Source organism: Ornithorhynchus anatinus, chromosome 11 (genome assembly GCF_004115215.2).
Source record: "Ornithorhynchus anatinus isolate Pmale09 chromosome 11, mOrnAna1.pri.v4, whole genome shotgun sequence".
Taxonomy (NCBI): Eukaryota; Metazoa; Chordata; class Mammalia; order Monotremata; family Ornithorhynchidae; genus Ornithorhynchus; species Ornithorhynchus anatinus.
Genome location: NC_041738.1, coordinates 61,577,174 through 61,593,708, shown reverse-complemented (window position 1 = coordinate 61,593,708; position 16,535 = coordinate 61,577,174). Strand labels below are relative to the sequence as shown.

The window sequence follows — 16,535 nt, the reverse complement described above, 5'->3', positions numbered from 1 at the left end:
CCAAATGACAGCAGGATTCTGGACGATAACCAGAAGGGTTTGGGGAAGGACAAATCCAGGCTAATCTAATCTCCGACGACAGAGCCAAACGTCGAACGGCAGATGGAATAGATCGAAACCTCACTGATTCGGCGAGGCTTTTGATTTCGTTTCCCGGCGTAGCATCGCCATTTTGAATTTGATGGACTAAGTGCTCTGCACATAGTAAGCGCGGCATAAAAATACCACTGATTGATTGGACACGCTTGTGCACGAGCAAGGTTCACTTTGAGACGGGCTGGTCACTTGAGGAATGGTCCACCCTGACGATGCTGCTGCTTCCCATCCCCCCCTCCCACCCCCGGCACGGGGGGGGGGGGGGGGGGGGGGGTGCCCGGGTCTTTGGGACACCCTGGGACCAAACCAGGACGAAGAAGCTCGACACGTTCGGTTCCGAACAGTCCTGGAGCCGGGGTTCACGTGTTCTTCAAAACAGTCATCAATCAATCAGTGGTATTTATGCAGCGCTTACTATGCGCAGAGCTCTAGGCTAAGAGCTTGGGAGAGTACAATCCAACAGAATTAGCAGCTATGTTCCCTGCCCATAAGGAGAGAAGCAGTGTGGCTTAGTGAACAGAGCCGGGGCCCGGGAGACAGAAGGAGCTGGGTTCTAATTCCGGCTCCACCACCTGTCCGCTGTGTGACCTCAGGCAAGTCACTTTACGTCTCTGTGCCTCTGTTACCTCATCTGTAAAAAACAGGGACTGAGAGTGCGAGCCCATTGTGGGACAGGGACTGTGTTCAACCTGGTTAACGTGTATCTACCCCAGTGCTTAGAACAGTGCCGGGCACATAGTAAGCGCTTTACAAGTACCATTCTTCTTATTATTAATCCCACCTCTGCCACAGCTGCTGTGTGACCTTAGTCAAGTCACCTCACGTCTCTGTGCCTCTACTTCATCTGTAAAAAATAGGGCCTAAGAGTGTGAGCCCCATCTAGGACAGGGACTGTGCCCAGCCTGATTAACCTGTGTCTACCCCAGTGCTTGGAACAGTGCTTGGCACACAGTAAGCGCTTAACAAGAGCCCTCATGATTATCATTTGTAGTAGCGTAGAAAGAGCACGTCCAACCTGCTTTCACGGGGGCAGCATGTGGGAGGGGAAGGGAAGGACGTAGGACGATAAGACAGGTTTAGACTGTGTGTCGGGCAGGGACTGTCTCTATCGGTTGCCGAACTGTACATTCCAAGCGCTTTGTACAGCGCTCTGCACATAGTAAGCGCTCCATAAATCCGACTGAAGTGACCAGTACCGCGGAGACTTCAAAATGACCCGGACAAATTGGAGAAGAGGATGAAGAAAAAGAAGGAAGTTAAGGGGGGGGCGAGTGTAGAATAAATAGAGCGCTCGTCCCTCTCACCGCCAACCCCTGGCTCACGTCCTCCCACCGGCCCAGGACTCCCTCCCCGTTCCTGTCGGACAGACCACCACTCTCCCCGTCCTCAAAGCCCTCCTGAAATCACATCTCCTCCAAGAAGCCCTCCCTGACTGACCTGTCAGTCCTCCACCCTATTTGCCCTCCCTTCTGAGTCCTCTACGCCCGGGTGGGTACCCCTTAAACAGTTTCTCACCCCACCGCCCCCCACTGCAGTTATGTACATATCCTTATTCTCTGCTACTTCTCCTATCTGCAATTTATTCTCCCATCCATCTCCTTCCCAAGATTGCAAAGTCCCACGAGCGCAGGGATCGCGTCTACCGACTCTGTCGTATTATAGTCTCCCGAGCGCCGAGTTCACAGCTCTGCACATAATAAGCGCTCAATAAACAGGCTCACCAGCGTGACCTGGTGGAAAGCGCCCGGGCCCGGGAGTCGGAGGACCTGGGTTCTAATCCCAGCTCTGCCCCTTGTCTGCTGTGTGACCTTGGCCAAGTCAGCTCAGTTCTCTGGGCCTGTTCCCCCCACCTGTAAAATGGGGATTAAGACTGTGAGCCCCACATGGGACAGGGACTGGGTCTAATCTCATTAGCTTGCATCTACCCCAGGGCTCACCGCAGTGCCCGGCATCAAGTCCGCGCTTAACAAATACCATAAAACAAATACCACTGACTAAATGACTAGGGAGGAAAAAAGACAAGAAACAAAACCACCCTGTACGTTCAGTCATTAACTTGTCTTCTGTGTGACCCTGGGCAAGTTATTTAGAGAAGCAGCATGGCTCAGTGGAAAGAGCCTGGGTTTCGGAGTCAAAGGTCATGGGTTCTAATCCCGCCTCCGCCACTTGTCAGCTGTGTGACTTTGGACAAGTCATTTCGCTTCTCTGTGCCTCAGTTACCTTATCTGGAAAATGGGGATGAAAACTGAGCACCCCACGTGGGACAACCTGATTACCTTGTATCTACCCCAGTGCGTAGAACAGTGATTGGCACCTAGCAAGCGCTTAACAAATACCATCATTATTATTATTATTATTATTATTATTATTATTATTTCACTTCTCTAGGCCTCAGTTACCTCATCGTAGAATGGAGATTCAGACTATGACACCCATGTGGGACAGGGACTGTGTCCAGCCTGTTTTACTTGTATCCACTCCAACGCTTAGTAAAGTGCCTGGCTTATAGTAGATGCTTAACAAACACCACTACTATTATTATTATTCTTATTAAGTACCAGTCAAATACCCTCAGGATGATCAAGAGTAACTTTGAAGTTTCTAAGGCGTGAAAGGGTCTAGAGGCCCTAAGGCCCTAAGCTGAGCAGAGCTCATCTGAGAAGCAGCATGACCCAGTGGAACGAGCTCGGGCCTGGAACCCGGGTTCGAATCCCGGTTCCACCACTTATCTGCTGAGTGACTCTGGGGACGTCACTTAACTTCTCTGTGCCTCAGTTCCCTCCTCTGTAAAATGGGGATTAAGACTGTGAGCCCTACGTGGGACAGGTATTGTGCCCAACCTGATTGGCATGTTTCTATCCCAGCTACATTGCAGGGCACATAGGGAGCGCCTAACCAATACCATTAAAAAAAAAAAAGGTGGCAAAGGAGTGCTATTACGTAAAAAGAGGGTAGGAGGCACGATTGGGAAGGCGGGCCTTGAAATTTACGGGCCCCAGACGGCCGTGGGCAACAAGGCTGGACCAACCAGGTGCCTGGCTAATCGCATCGTATCCGCTCTCCAAAACTCGCCCACGGCTGGACAGAAGAAGAAGCAAGTTTTTGGGAAGCTGTGTGTGTGTTTGGGTGTGTTTGGAGCCCTCCACTCCAGTGCTCACCCCTGGCAACCCCCCACCATCTGTCAACTGACAGACAGCATCCTGGCCCAGGTCCAGAAGAGTCGGGGGGGGCTTCCTTTCATTCACTCGATGACATTTATTGAGGGCTCACTGCGTGCAAAACGCTATACTCAGCCCTTGGGAGAGTACAATAGAACAGACGCATTCCCGGCCCACAGTGAACTTCCAAGGGGGCCGTGACGGGCGGGGGAAACAGACAAACAGCAATCTCGAGTCCCGATCGACCATGCCTCTTGTCCACAGCAGTAGACAGGCAGGACAGGCCTCTACGGCTACCCCGGGCCCAGAGGATTCAGAGAAGGGCCTAGAGAACAGAAGGCCGAGGATGGAGACGGACAGAATAAGAGGAAATCAGCCGAAAGGGGCAGGGATCACCTCTGGTCTTTAACACGGACACGCTTCACGCGTCTACTTCAGCGCGACGCTGCCCGTGGGGGTGACAACTTCCGGACAGAGAGTGAGGTTAAACACGCGAATTGGTTACCAAAGGAAACTGGGGAAATTTCCTTCTCCAAAGACCTATACACAAGGAAGGCAAATTCTTTTCGGGATTAGGGGGTCCAAGGTAAATCCGGAGTATGCCAGAGATGAGTGTTTAAATCTCATTTTGGGGCTCCGATATGATGCTGTGAATAAAAACCTGATGGCGGGGGGGGGGAATGGGAATGCAAACTTAGCTTCTATGAGGCACGGTTTAAAAACCCAGTGAATCTTCGATTCATTCTTTCCTTCGTTCGTTCCATCGTATTTACCGAGCGCTTAATGAGTACAAAGCACTATACTACGCGCTTGGGAGAGGACAGTGCTGACGGCAGCCCTCCAGATTTCACTGGAGGAGGGACCGCTACTTCCTCAATGGGACTGCGGGGCCCAAGTTGGCCTTTTCAGCCCCGGTCCACCCCCCCGACACGCACACGGAGGGGAACTTCCCTGTCAACTGTGCTTTCTTTGAGCGTCAAGGCCAACTATCTCCCCACCGTCTTCTCTGCAAAACCTCGGGTTCGGGATGACTGGTACTCACCTGTTTGGACAGTGGGCGACCACGCACCAGGCCACCAGCAGTGACGACAGCGGCACTGCTCGCCAGCGTCAAGCAGGCCGGTGCTGTGGGGAGAACGAGCCCCAGTTTAGGAGGGTTCACTCCCCCTCCCGGGGCGCTGGCCCTTCCGGATGTTCGAGGTGGATTCCCACCCTGGCTCGCCCCAGGTCTCTACCGAGACCCGAGAGTGTCCTATCAAGACTCTAAAGCCTCCAGCGGGGCTGGTTTTCTGGCCTCTTGGCTCTTTGAAGCCTGTCCCCTCCCAGTACCCATTCCCCCTCGTGTCCCTGCCCTCCTTTTTCGCCACCCTCCCCCAACCCCAGTGCTCGATGACTCCATCCAAACAAGCAAACGAGAGTTAGGACAGACTTTAGTGAACATCGAAATACGCGGTTCTTCTAACGAGGCTCCAGAGGGAGGCCGCGCCGCTACGGAATCCCGGGATCGAAACTCTAAGGATGACCCACTCTCTCCCTCTGGCAACATGCTGTAGACGTGGCGGAAAAAGGTGGAAAAGGGAAGTCTTTTCTTGAAAGGTCTTGGCGTCGGTTTCTGAACTTTGCCTTCTAATTCTGTGCCTAAGGTGGATTTCCTCTGTGATTTGCAGAGCCATCTCACTTTAGAGATCACAACCACGGGCTCTCCACTAAGGCCTTCAAGCGGCCCGCGTCCCGACTGAAAAGGGGAGGAGGATAAGGACAGACTTCATCACCGGCCCGGAGCTCTGCAGGCTCAGGAGGGAAGCTGCCTAGCCCCCACGCCATCAGAACTTCCCGCCCGCCTCTGCTCCAGCCCGGGGAAGGGAGAGAAATCAGCAGCAGCCGATTCAGAAAGTTCGACAGGCCATAACTGTGACAGATGGACTCTGATCCCCGAGGAGCCTGGAACTCTTCTCCTCTAGGCGTAGTAACCTATAGCAACTATTCTCCTCATCATTGCCCCGGTCTTTTATATTTGTGCTTTTACTGTTTTCCCCCCCTCGGCCCCTCCTCCGTCCTTAGATTGTGAACCCCCTGGGGACCAAGTGAGCGCGTCTCATTCCCACCCGCGGGTTTTCCCAGCACCAAATACAGCGCTTGGCACACGGTAAGCGCTTAATAAATACTTATATTACGTCTGTACCTGAGCTGATGGACTGGTTGAGAATCTCCTCAGCTCGGATTCAGCGGCACGCTTTTCAGTTCCTTATCGGTAACCGCCGTGAGGAACCTTGGGCATCTCGGAGAAGGAAATCAGGGTTGTTTTAGTGTCCTTGAAGGGAAAAAAAAATCCAAATGACAGTGCTCGGCCAAAGATATTAGTGACAGACGGAGCAGAGAGTCATTCAAACCTTTCTCCTTCTCCTCCAAGGCCAGATCGGTAGGGGAGAGGTGGAGGCCCGGTTGGCAGGGGGCCGGTTTAAAAATCTAGTGAAGACTGAACAGAATAGTTGTGAATACTCTGGGGTGTTTTCTCTTAAGCTGCGTGGCTTAAGTGGAAAGGGCGTGGGTTTGGGAGTCAGAGATCGTGGGTTCTAATCCTGGCTCCACCACTTGTCAGCTGTGTGACTTTAGGCAAGTCACTTCATTTCTCTATGCCTCAGTTCCCTCTGTAAAATTCATTCAATAGTATTTATTGAGCGCTTACTATGTGCAGAGCACTGTACTAAGCGCTTGGAATGGACAAATCGGCAACAGATAGCGACGGTCCCTGCCCATTGACGGGCTTACAGTCTAATTGGGGGAGGCAGACAAAAACAATAGCAATAAAATGGGGGTTAAGACATTATACTGTAACTACCCCAGCGCTTAGAAAAGTGCTTGGCACACAGTAAGCGCTAACAGACACCATCGTTATTATTATTATTATTATTATCCAAGATGCCAGGCGCTGAGGGAAGTCCTGTCCTTTCGCTCCTGCTCCAAGCCGGACAGTCCCCGGGACTTGACGGGCCTTGGGGGTGATGATGAAATACTGCCTGTTTACTCGTTTGGATGACCGTCTCTCCCCTTCTAGACTGTGAGCCCGTTGAGGGCAGGGGTTGTCTCTATTTGTTGCTGAATTGCAGCGCTTAGCACAGTGCTCTGCACACAGTCAGCGCTCAATCAATACGACTGAATGAATGAACTACTGAACCGGCACCTTACCTGACCCTGATGTCTCTTTCCTGACTTGCAGCGGCGGGGAACTGGGGAGGCAAAATTGGGGCTGGGGTCTGCAAGGAAAGGGGGAAGGGGGATGGTTCTCAGCAGCCTGGCTCAGTGGAAAGAGCCCAGGCTTGGGAGTCGGAGGTCATGAGTTCGAATGCCGGCTCTGCCCCTTGGCAGCTGTGTGACTGTGGGCGAGTCACTTCACTTCTCTGGGCCTCAGTGACCTCATCTGTCAAATGGGGATGAAGACCGTGAGCCCCACGTGGGACAACCTGATTCCCCTCTGTCTACCTCAGCGCTTAGAACAGTGCTCTGCACATAGTAGGCCCTTAACAAATATCAACCAAGAGGGGTCAGCCCCCCCCCCCCGCCCTTGGGGACGGGACCTGAAGGGTGACGTAAGTGGGCGGGGTCAGAGGGGCGGGGTCTGGAGAGTGACGTCACGGAGTGTGGCCCCAAGGGCGGGGCCTGGAGAGTGACGTCAGGGGCGGGACCGGAGGGGACCACTCACGGGATGGAGGGGGCGGGGCCTAGAGGACGGCGGGGGAGGGGAAGGGGGCGGGGTCTGAACAGTGACGTCAGGGGGCGTGGCCTGCAGGAGCCACCCCGCGGGGTGCAGTGGGGCGGGGTCTAAGGAGGGACGGTGGGGGGCAGGGAGGCGGGGGCGGAGCCTGAGGAGTGACGTCAGGGGGCGGGGGTCTGAAGAGGGCTGGTGGGGTGGAGAAGGGGCGGGGTCTGAGGAGTGACGTCAGGGGCGGGGCCTGGTGAGGAGCGGTGGGGAGAAGGGGGCGGGGTCTGACGAGTGACGTCAGGGGGCGGGGTCTGAAGAGGGACGGTGGGCGGAGAAGGGGGCGGAGTCTGCGGGGTGACGTCAGGGGCGGGGCCCGAGGAGGAGCGGCGGGAAAGGAAGGGGGCGGGGTCTGGCGAGTGACGTCAGGGGGCGGGGCCCGAGGAGGAGCGGGGGGGTGGGAAAGAGGGCGGGATCCGGGGAGTGACGCCCAGGGGCGGGGTCTGAAGAGGGGCGGGTCTGGGGGTGACGTCAGGGGGCGGGGCGAGGACGGGGCGGGGTCTGTCCGGCCGCGGGTCCGGAGGGGGGAGGGGGCTCCCGGAGGAGGCTCACCGGAAGAGGGTGGCGGTCGTTCCCCCCTCCCCCCCCGCCCCCGGCCCGGCCCGGCCCGGCCCCCCCGTACCTGGCGCTGTGGGTCCGGGCGTCCGCGCCGCCTCGGGCTGGGAGCGGCTCTGAGCGCCCACGCCGCCCCGCCTGCGCCGCCGCCGTGTCGATCGCCGGGCCGGGGCCGGGGGGGGGGGGAGGAGGGGAGGGGAGGGGAGGGGACGCGGCGTGACATGCGCAGTGCGCGCGGCGCGAGGGCGGGGCCACGCCCCCGGCCGCGCGACCCCCCCCGCGCGCGCGCCCCCGCCCCCGCCCCCCCCCGCCCTCTGAGGCGACGCCCAAAGGGCGCTCACGACAACCCCCACGACGGGAAGCGTCCCAGCCAACCGTGGCGCCTGCAGGCTTCAGCGCCTGCGACGGCCCCACCATCGTCCTCCCCCCTGCCCAACCTACAATAATAATAACGTTGGTATTTGTTAAGCGCTTGCTATGCTTAACGTACAGCTGCACCATAATAATCATAATAATGTTGGTATTTGTTAAGCGCTTACTAGGTGCCGAGCACTGTTCTAAGCGCTGGGGGAGACACAGGGGAATCAGGTGGTCCCACGTGGGGCTCACACACTTTTAATCCCCATTTTCCAGATGAGGGAACTGAGGCCCAGAGAAGTGAAGTGACTCGCCCACAGTCCCACAGCTGACAAGGGGCAGAGCCGGGATTCGAACTCATGAGCCCTGACTCCAAAGCCCGGGCTCTTTCCACTGCGCCACGCTGGCTTCTCATCATCATCATGTTGACATCTCTCAAGCGCTTCCTACGTTCCAAGCACTGTTCTAAGTGCTGGGGGAGACACAGGGTCATCAGGTGGTAATAATGTCGGTATTTGTTAAGCGCTTCCTAGGTGCCGAGCACTGTTCTAAGCGCTGGGGGAGACACAGGGGAATCGGGTGGGCCCACGTGGGGCTCCCAGTCTTCATCCCCATTTGACAGATGAGGTCACTGAGGCACCGAGAAGTGAAGTGACTTGCCCAAAGTCACCCAGCTGCCTAGTGGCCGAGCGGGGATTCGAACTCATGACCTCTGACTCCAAAGCCCGTGCTCTTTCCACTGAGCCACGCTGCTTCTCTACCCTCTCCAGCACCTAGAACAATGCTTTGCACACAGTAAGCGCTTAACAAATGCCATCATTATTATTATCCCGGCTCTGCCACTTGCCAGCTGGGTGACTTGGGGCAAGTCGCTTCACTTCTCTGGGCCTCAGTTGCCTCATCTGGAAAATGGGGGTTGAGACGGTGAGCCCCACAGGGGACAGGGACGGGGGTCCAACCCCCTCTGCTTGTATCCACCCCAGCGCTTAGGACAGTGCCTGACGCATAGTTCATTCATTCAGTCATATTTATTGAGCACCTACTGTGTGCAGAGCACTCTACTGAGAGAAGCAGCGTGGCTCCGTGGAAAGAGCCTGGGCCTGGGAGTCAGAGGTCATGGGTTCGAAATCTGGCCCTGCCCCTTGTCAGCTGGGTGACCGTGGGCGAGTCGCTTCACTTCTCTGGGCCTCAGTGACCTCACCTGTAAAATGGGGATGAAGACTGGGAGCCTCACGAGGGACACCCTGATGACCCCGTATCTCCCCCAGCACTTAGAACAGCGCTCTGCACAGAGTAAGCGCTTAACAAAAACCAACATTATTATTATTCATTCAATAGTATTTATTGAGGGCTTACTCTGTGCAGGGAACTGTCCTAAGCGCTTGGAATGAACAAGTCGGCAACAGATAGAGACGGTCCCTGCCCTTTGACGGGCTTACGGTCTGATCGGGGGAGACGGGCGGACGAGAACGATGGCGATAAATAGAGTCAAGGAGAAGAACATCTCATAAAAACGATGGCAACTAAGCGCTTGGAATGGACAACTGCCCAACGACGGGCTCACGGTCTAGAAGGGGGAGACAGACGACAAACCAAACAAGTAGTCTGGCGTCAATATCATCGAGATAAATAGAATCACTGACATATACACATCATTAATAAAATAGAGCGATAAATAATATATACAAATTTACACAAAGGCTGTGGGGAGGGGAGGAGGGGCAGGAGGAAAGGGAGGGCTCGGTCTGGGAAGGCCTCCTGGAGGAGGTGAGCTCGCGGTAGGGCTTGGAAGAGACATAGTGGAGCGCTTAACAAATACCATGATTATTATTTTCAGGGTGTCCCACGTGGGGCTCGCAGGCTTCATCCCTATTTTCCAGATGAGGGAACTGAGGCCCAGTGAAGCGACTTGCCCAAAGTCACACCGCTGGCAAGTGGCAGAAGCGGGATTAGAACCCACGAGGAACGTGACTGTTAATGCTGTTAATGTTAGTGCTCTGCTCATAGTAAGTGCTCAAAAAATACCATTGATTGATTGACCTCTGACTCCCAAGCCCAGGTTCTTTCCTCTAAGCCTCGCTGTTTCTCCAAAATAATGATGGTATTTGTTAAGCGCCTACTCTGGGCCAAGCACTCTTCTTGCTGGGGGAGATACAAGGTAATCAGATTGTCCCACTTGGGGCTCCCAATCTTCGTCCTCATTTTACAGATGAGGGAACTGAGGCACAGAGAAGTTAAGTGACTTGCCCACAGTCTCACAGCTGACGGGGCGGAGCTGAGATTCGAACCCACGACCTCTGACTCCCAAGCCCGGGCTCTTGCCACTGAGCCGCGCTGAGTGAAATGACTTGCCCAGGATCACTCATCAGACAAGTGGCAGACTCAGGATGAAAACCCAGGTGGGTCTCCTCACCCCATTTTTCAAAGGAAGCACGGGCCCGGCCCCAGGGAAGAGGGCGAAGGGCAAGGGGCATCCATTACACTCTCCTCTTCCTGCTTTCCCTCTTCTCCTTTCTCATTTTCCCTCTACCCCTTTCTCTGTTCCTCTTCTCGAGGGGAAGCGGGGGGACCTGGTGGAATGAGCTTGGGCCTGGGAGGCAGAGGACCCGGGTTTTAATCCTGCCTCCGCCACTTGCTTACGGCGCGACCTGGGACAGGACACTTAACTTCTCTGGGCCTCAGTTTCCTTGTCATAAAATGGGGATGAAATCCTACTCCCTCCCATTTGGACTGTGAACCCCATGTAGGACGGGGGAACCATGTCCAACCCGGTTATCCGGTACCCAACTCCAGCGTGGCCTAGTGGATAGAACCCGGGCCTGGGAGTCAGAAGGACCTGGGTTCTAATCCCCGGCTCCGCCGCTTGCCTGCTGTGTGACCTTGGGCAAGTCACTTCAGCAGCGTGGCTCAGTGGACAGAGCATGGGCTTTGGAGTCAGGGCTCATGAGTTTGAATCCCAGCTCTGCCACTTGTAGGCTGTGTGACTGTGGGCGAGTCACTTAACTTCTCTGGGCCTCAGTTCCCTCATCTGTAAAATGGGGATTAAGACTGTGAGCCCGACGTGGGACAACCTGATTCCCCTATGTCTACCCCAGCGCTTAGAACAGTGCTCGGCACCTAGTAAGCGCTTAACAAATACCAACATTATTATTATTATTATTACTTCACTTCTCTGTGCCTCAGCTACCTCATCTGTAAAATGGGGATCCAGCCCCATGTAGGACAGGGACTGTGTCCAACCCCATTTGCTTGTATCTAACCCCAGCAGTTAGAACAGTGACTGGCACATAATAAGCGCTTAAAAAATACATTATTTTTTAAATTATTAATGATAATCATTAAAAATTATTGTTACTTTAAAAAATGCTTGACATAATAAGTACATGTTTTTATTATTATTATCAATCAATCTTATTGAGTTCTTTCTGTTTGCCGATCACTGGACTAAGCACTTGGGAGAGTACTAGATAACAGCATTGGAAGACACCTTTTATTATTTTGTTATTCACTCTATTGTCGTTATCATATTAATATAACTATTAGAATCATCCTAATGAAACGGAACAATTACAACCATGGATTATTATTAAATAATAATATTCTTTTTTATTATATTATCCTATTTATTGAGTTCTTTCTGTGTGCAGAGCACTGGACTAAACCCTTGGGAGAGTACTATATAACAGAGTTGGCGGACACATTCCCTGCCCAGAACGAGCCTTCTGTCTAGAAGGAGACCAGGTTGGGGAAACCGTGGCAGACTGGGTCGGAGAAGGCCTCCGGGGTTGGACACAGTCCCCGTCCCCCGTGGGGGTCACAGCCTTAATCCCCATTTGACAGATGAGGGAACTGAGGCACAGAGAAGTCAAGTGACTTGCCCAGGGTCACACAGCGGAGATACGGCGGAGCCGGGATTGGAACCCAGGGCCACACGGCAGGCAGGAGTCCAGGTCGGTACTAAGACCCGGTCCCGCTCTCCTTCCGCTAGGCCTCTACGCCGCAGGGCTCGTTATGGGCAGGGAACGTGTCTGCCCTATGGTCGTGCTGCCCTCCCCCGAGCAGTTAGTTAGTACAGTGCCGGGCACACAGTAAGCGCTCAATAAATAGGACTGACCGACTAGGCCAGGCTGCTTCTACTTCCCCAAGGACAGACTCAGAAAGGTCGATGATAATGATAATGTCGGTATTTGTTAAGTGCTTACTATGTGCAGAGCACTGTTCTAAGCGCTGGGGGAGATCCAGGGGAATCAGGTTGTCCCACGTGGGGCTCCCGGTCTTCATCCCCATTTGACAGATGAGGTCACTGAGGGACAGAGAAGTTAATTGACTTGCCCACAGTCACACAGCTGACAAGCGGCGGAGCCGGGATTCGAAGTGGTGAACGAGTCCGTTGGGAACGCCAAGGTAGGAACCGGAATCAGCGAGATGATCGACCTCAGCGCTTAGAACGGAGCTTGAACAGCAGTACGGGCTTAACAGATACCATAAAGATAATGATATTTTTGATGGTATCTCTTAAGTGCTTCCCGTGGGCCGGACACCGTACTAAGCACTGGGGTGGATACAGGGTCGTCAGGTTGGACCAAGTCCCGGTCCCGCCTGGGGCTCACGGTCTTAATCCCGTGGCTTAGTGGAAACAGCCCGGGCTTGGGAGTCAGAGGTCATGGGTTCGAATCCCGGCTCTGCCCCTTGGCAGCTGTGTGACTATGGGCGAGTCACTTCCCTTCTCTGGGCCTCAGTTTCCTCATCTATAAAATGGGGATTAAGACTGTGAGCCTCACGAGGGACAACCTGTTTACCCTGTGCCTACCCCAGCGCTTAGAACAGTGCTCTGCACATAGTAAGCGCTTAACAAATACCAACATTATTATTATGAGGTGATGGAGGCCCAGAGAAGTGCCCCAGGTCACCCAGCAGACACGTGGCAGGGCTGGGATTAGAACCCAGGGCTTCGGACTCCCGGGCCCGTGCTCTCTCCGCTAGGCCCCGCCGCCTCTCTGGATGTGTCGCGCGGAATCGCGACCCTCCCCCGCCGCCACGGGGATCTTTGCCCTCTGCCCGGCAGCGCCCGGGGCCCTTCGGAAACCAGCGGGGCAGTTGGTCCCGCCACAGAGCAGCCTTTCGGCGGCGGGCTGGCGGGCACCCGGGCACCAGAAGCCAACACCGAAAAGCAGGCCAAAGGGAAACTATTTTCAGCCAGCTGACAGACAGAGGCTCCTCTGCCCAGTCTGATTCCAAGGCCGCCGGAGAAAGATGCACCGAGTGGTGTGAGAGAAACCCGGCATACGGACGTGTGCCCGCTTTGCGAGGGGCAATGGGGACCCCCTCCGCCCCCGCAGCTCCTTGAACCGCAGCCCCCGGCCTACAGAGAAGCCGGCGGGGCTCAGCGGCAAGAGCCCGGGCTTGAGAGTCCGAGGTCGTGGGTTCTAATCCCCGCTCTTCTTGCCGGCCGTGCGACTTTGAGCAAGTCACTTCACTTCGGGCAAGTCGCTTCCCTTCTCTGGGCCTCGGTGACCTCATCTGGAAAATGGGGATGAAGACAGGGAGCCCCACCTGGGTCAACCTGATGATCTTGTATCCCGCCAGTGCTTAGAACAGTGCTTGGCACATAGTAAGTGCTTAACAAATACCACCATTATTATCATTATGTGACCTGGAATCAGAACCCAAAAGACGCCCCCCGTTGGGAGCTTTCTGGCTTGTTTGCTCTTTGGAGCCTGGCCCGTCTCTGACCTGATTAGCTTGCATGATAATTATGGTATTTGTTAAGCGTTTACTAGGTGCCAGGCACTGTACTAAGCGCAGGGGTGGAGACACGCAAATCGGGTTGGACACAGACCCTGCCCCATGTGGGGCTCACAGTCTCAATCCCTATCTTACAGATGAGGTAACTGAGGCCCAGAGAAGTGAAGTGACTTGCCCAAGGTCACAGAGCAGAGAAGCGGTGGAGCCGGCATTAGAACTCCGGACCTCCTGAGAAGCAGCGTGGCTCGGTGGAAAGAGCCCGGCTTGGGAGTCCGAGGTCGTGGGTTCTAATCCCTGCTCCCCCACTCGTCAGCTGCGTGACTGTGGGCAAGTCACTTCCCTTCTCTGGGCCTCAGTTCCCTCATCTGTCAAATGCGGATGAAGGTGGGACAACCTGATCGCTATATATTCCCCCCAGTGCTTAGGACGGTGCTTGGCACATAGTAAGCGCTTACCAAATGCCATCATCATCACCCCCACTCCGACCATTATGTCCTGAGTAAAATGATAAGAAAAACAATGCCGGTATCTATTAAGTGCCGATTATGTGCCAAGCACTGCCTGGAGTGTTGGGATAGAAGATAATCACTATCTATCAGAGGAGAGGGCTTTGAACTCCTCAAAAGTCACCGGCTAAATACTAAAGTTATCATTACGATAAGCAGTCTGACCCCGTGATAAAAAAGGGCAAATGGAGGGGTTATATAACACTCAGCGGCTGTGAAGTGCTAGAACTGCTGAATGAGCCGTAACAGGAGACCCAAAGGCAGACCACGGAAGATCTCCGACTTCCAGAAGGTTGCAGTCCTCAGGAAATGTGGAGGAAAAAACCAAGACGAGAAGAATCGCGTCTTTACGAAGCGCTCCCTTCCGATCGCTCGGGAATCAGGCGGAGGTGGACACGGGCTGAAGAGACCGGATGCGGTTCCCGACCCACCCGACGCTCACGGAAGGGGCCGGGCGGCGCTGGCCCATTTTGCAGAGGAGACCGAGGCCTAGAGAGGTTGAGTGATAATAATAATAATAATGATAATGTTGGAATTTGTTAAGCGCTTACTATGCGCAGAGCACTGTTCTAAGCGCTGGGGTAAACACAGGGGAATCGGGTCGTCCCACGTGGGGCTCACAGTCTTCATCCCCATTTTCCAGATGAGGGAACTGAGGCCCAGAGAAGTGAAGTGACTCGCCCACAGTCCCACAGCTGACAAGTGGCAGAGCTGGGATTCGAACTCATGAGCCCCGACTCCAAAGCCCGTGCTCTTTCCACTGCGCCAGGCTGCTTCTCAAGTGACCGTCCAAGGGTAGAGCCGAGACCGTCGATCCATCGGTGATATTTACCAAGCGTTTACCGTGCGCCGAGCGCCGGACTGACCGCTTAGGAAGGTACGATATAACCGCGGAAGATCCGATCCCCCGCCCGCAAGGAGCTTGCGGTCTACGGGGAGACCGACGCTAAAATCAGATTTTCACCCCACTAGGCCACCTTTGTTTGCTGTGAGCCTATAATAATGGCATCGAGTAAGCGTTTACTACGTGCCGAGCACTGTTCTAAGCACTGGGGGGGGGGGGATACAGGTGATCAGGTTGTCCCACGTGGGGCTCACAATCTCAATCCCCCTTTTACAGATGCGGGAACTGAGGCACAGAGAAGTGATTTGCCCGAAGGGGCGGAGCGGGGATTAGAACCCGTGACCTCTGACTCTTTCCACTGAGCCACTCTGCTTCCCTCTCCGTTCTCGGCAACCTCCCAAACATCCAACGTAGTGCGCCTCCCCACGAAGGGGGCTCAGTAGATAGACACTCGACCGACCGTCTCACCGCCGGCTTCCGCTAATAATAATAATAATGTTGGTATTTGTTAAGCGCTTACTAGGTGCCGAGCACTGTTCTAAGCGCTGGGGTAGACATAGGGGAATCAGGTTGTCCCACGTGGGGCTCACAGTCTTAATCCCCATTTTACAGATGAGGGAACTGAGGCCCAGAGAAGTTAAGTGACTCGCCCACAGTCACACAGCCGACAAGTGGCAGAGCTGGGATTCGAACTCATGAGCCCTGACTCCAAAGCCCGTGCTCTTTCCACTGAGCCACGCTACGGGCGGGGCGTAGTATAGCCGGGACATTCTCCCGGCAGAGGAGCCGGGGAGGAAAAAAAAAAATAAAGAACTGACCGTCAGTGATTTTAATCAGTTAGCGGGGATTTCCCTCAGGTACTCGTAGCCGAGGGAGCGGAAGGGGGCCTTCAGGAAGCTTTCCTTGGAGCTACGTCAGCAGCAAGCGTTGTTTTACCAAGGGTTAAAGGTGAGAAACAGTGCTGATGCTATTGAAGGCGTTAAAAGAGTTCGATTCCATGTCATTCGAAGCGATTTTAATAATTTAATCCCTACGGATCGTTAAAAAACATCACACTCGCAACCTCTCGCGTTACAGATACCTGCATTCGCTCGGATCGAAAAAAAAACCACCACCAAAGACCGGCGAAGAGTATCCAGGCGGCCACCGATGCGGTGTGGACTGTTTCCGCTAGCAACCGGCCGTTCTCGCCTCAGACCCGATCTGCCCCTCCAGAGTCCCGGGGTGTGTGTGTGTGGGGGGGAAACGTCCGTCCCCGCCGCGCCCCCAGCCCCAACGAGAAACGCCCAGTCCGAGCGGGGATGGGACGGATGCCACGCACCGGGAGGACGCGGGAAGGCTCCGTAAAACGCGGCGACCCCGTGCGCGCCCCCGCCTCCCCTTCGACGCCGCTTCCTTGGGAGCGAGCTCCGAGGGGCTTCCTGGCCGTGGCGTCCAGGGGAAGGCGGCGCGGGGTGCCCCGACCGGCTGGGGGAGGAGATCCGGGCTTCTCGATTCGTGTTCTCCGGACAAGCAAA

The 16,535-nt window shown here is 54.9% G+C and overlaps 1 protein-coding gene across 7 annotated transcripts in view; it reads right to left on the bottom strand.

The window, feature by feature from the left end:
• Nucleotides 1–7,726, bottom strand: part of STRADA (STE20 related adaptor alpha) — a 29,515-nt gene extending 21,789 nt beyond the window's left edge. For 4 of the 7 annotated variants that reach the window (XM_029075463.2, XM_029075468.2, XM_029075466.2 and 1 more), the window contains exons 1-3: nt 7,634–7,726; nt 5,437–5,565; nt 4,297–4,379 (exon numbers count right to left, since the gene is read on the bottom strand). The gene's annotated coding sequence lies outside the window, so the exon portion shown is untranslated. The remainder of the gene's footprint in view (nt 1–4,296; nt 4,380–5,436; nt 5,566–7,633) is intronic. The other 3 variants (XM_029075465.2, XM_029075467.2, XM_029075464.2) reach the window with 2 other exon arrangements.
• Between the last annotated feature and the right edge of the window lie 8,809 nt (nt 7,727–16,535).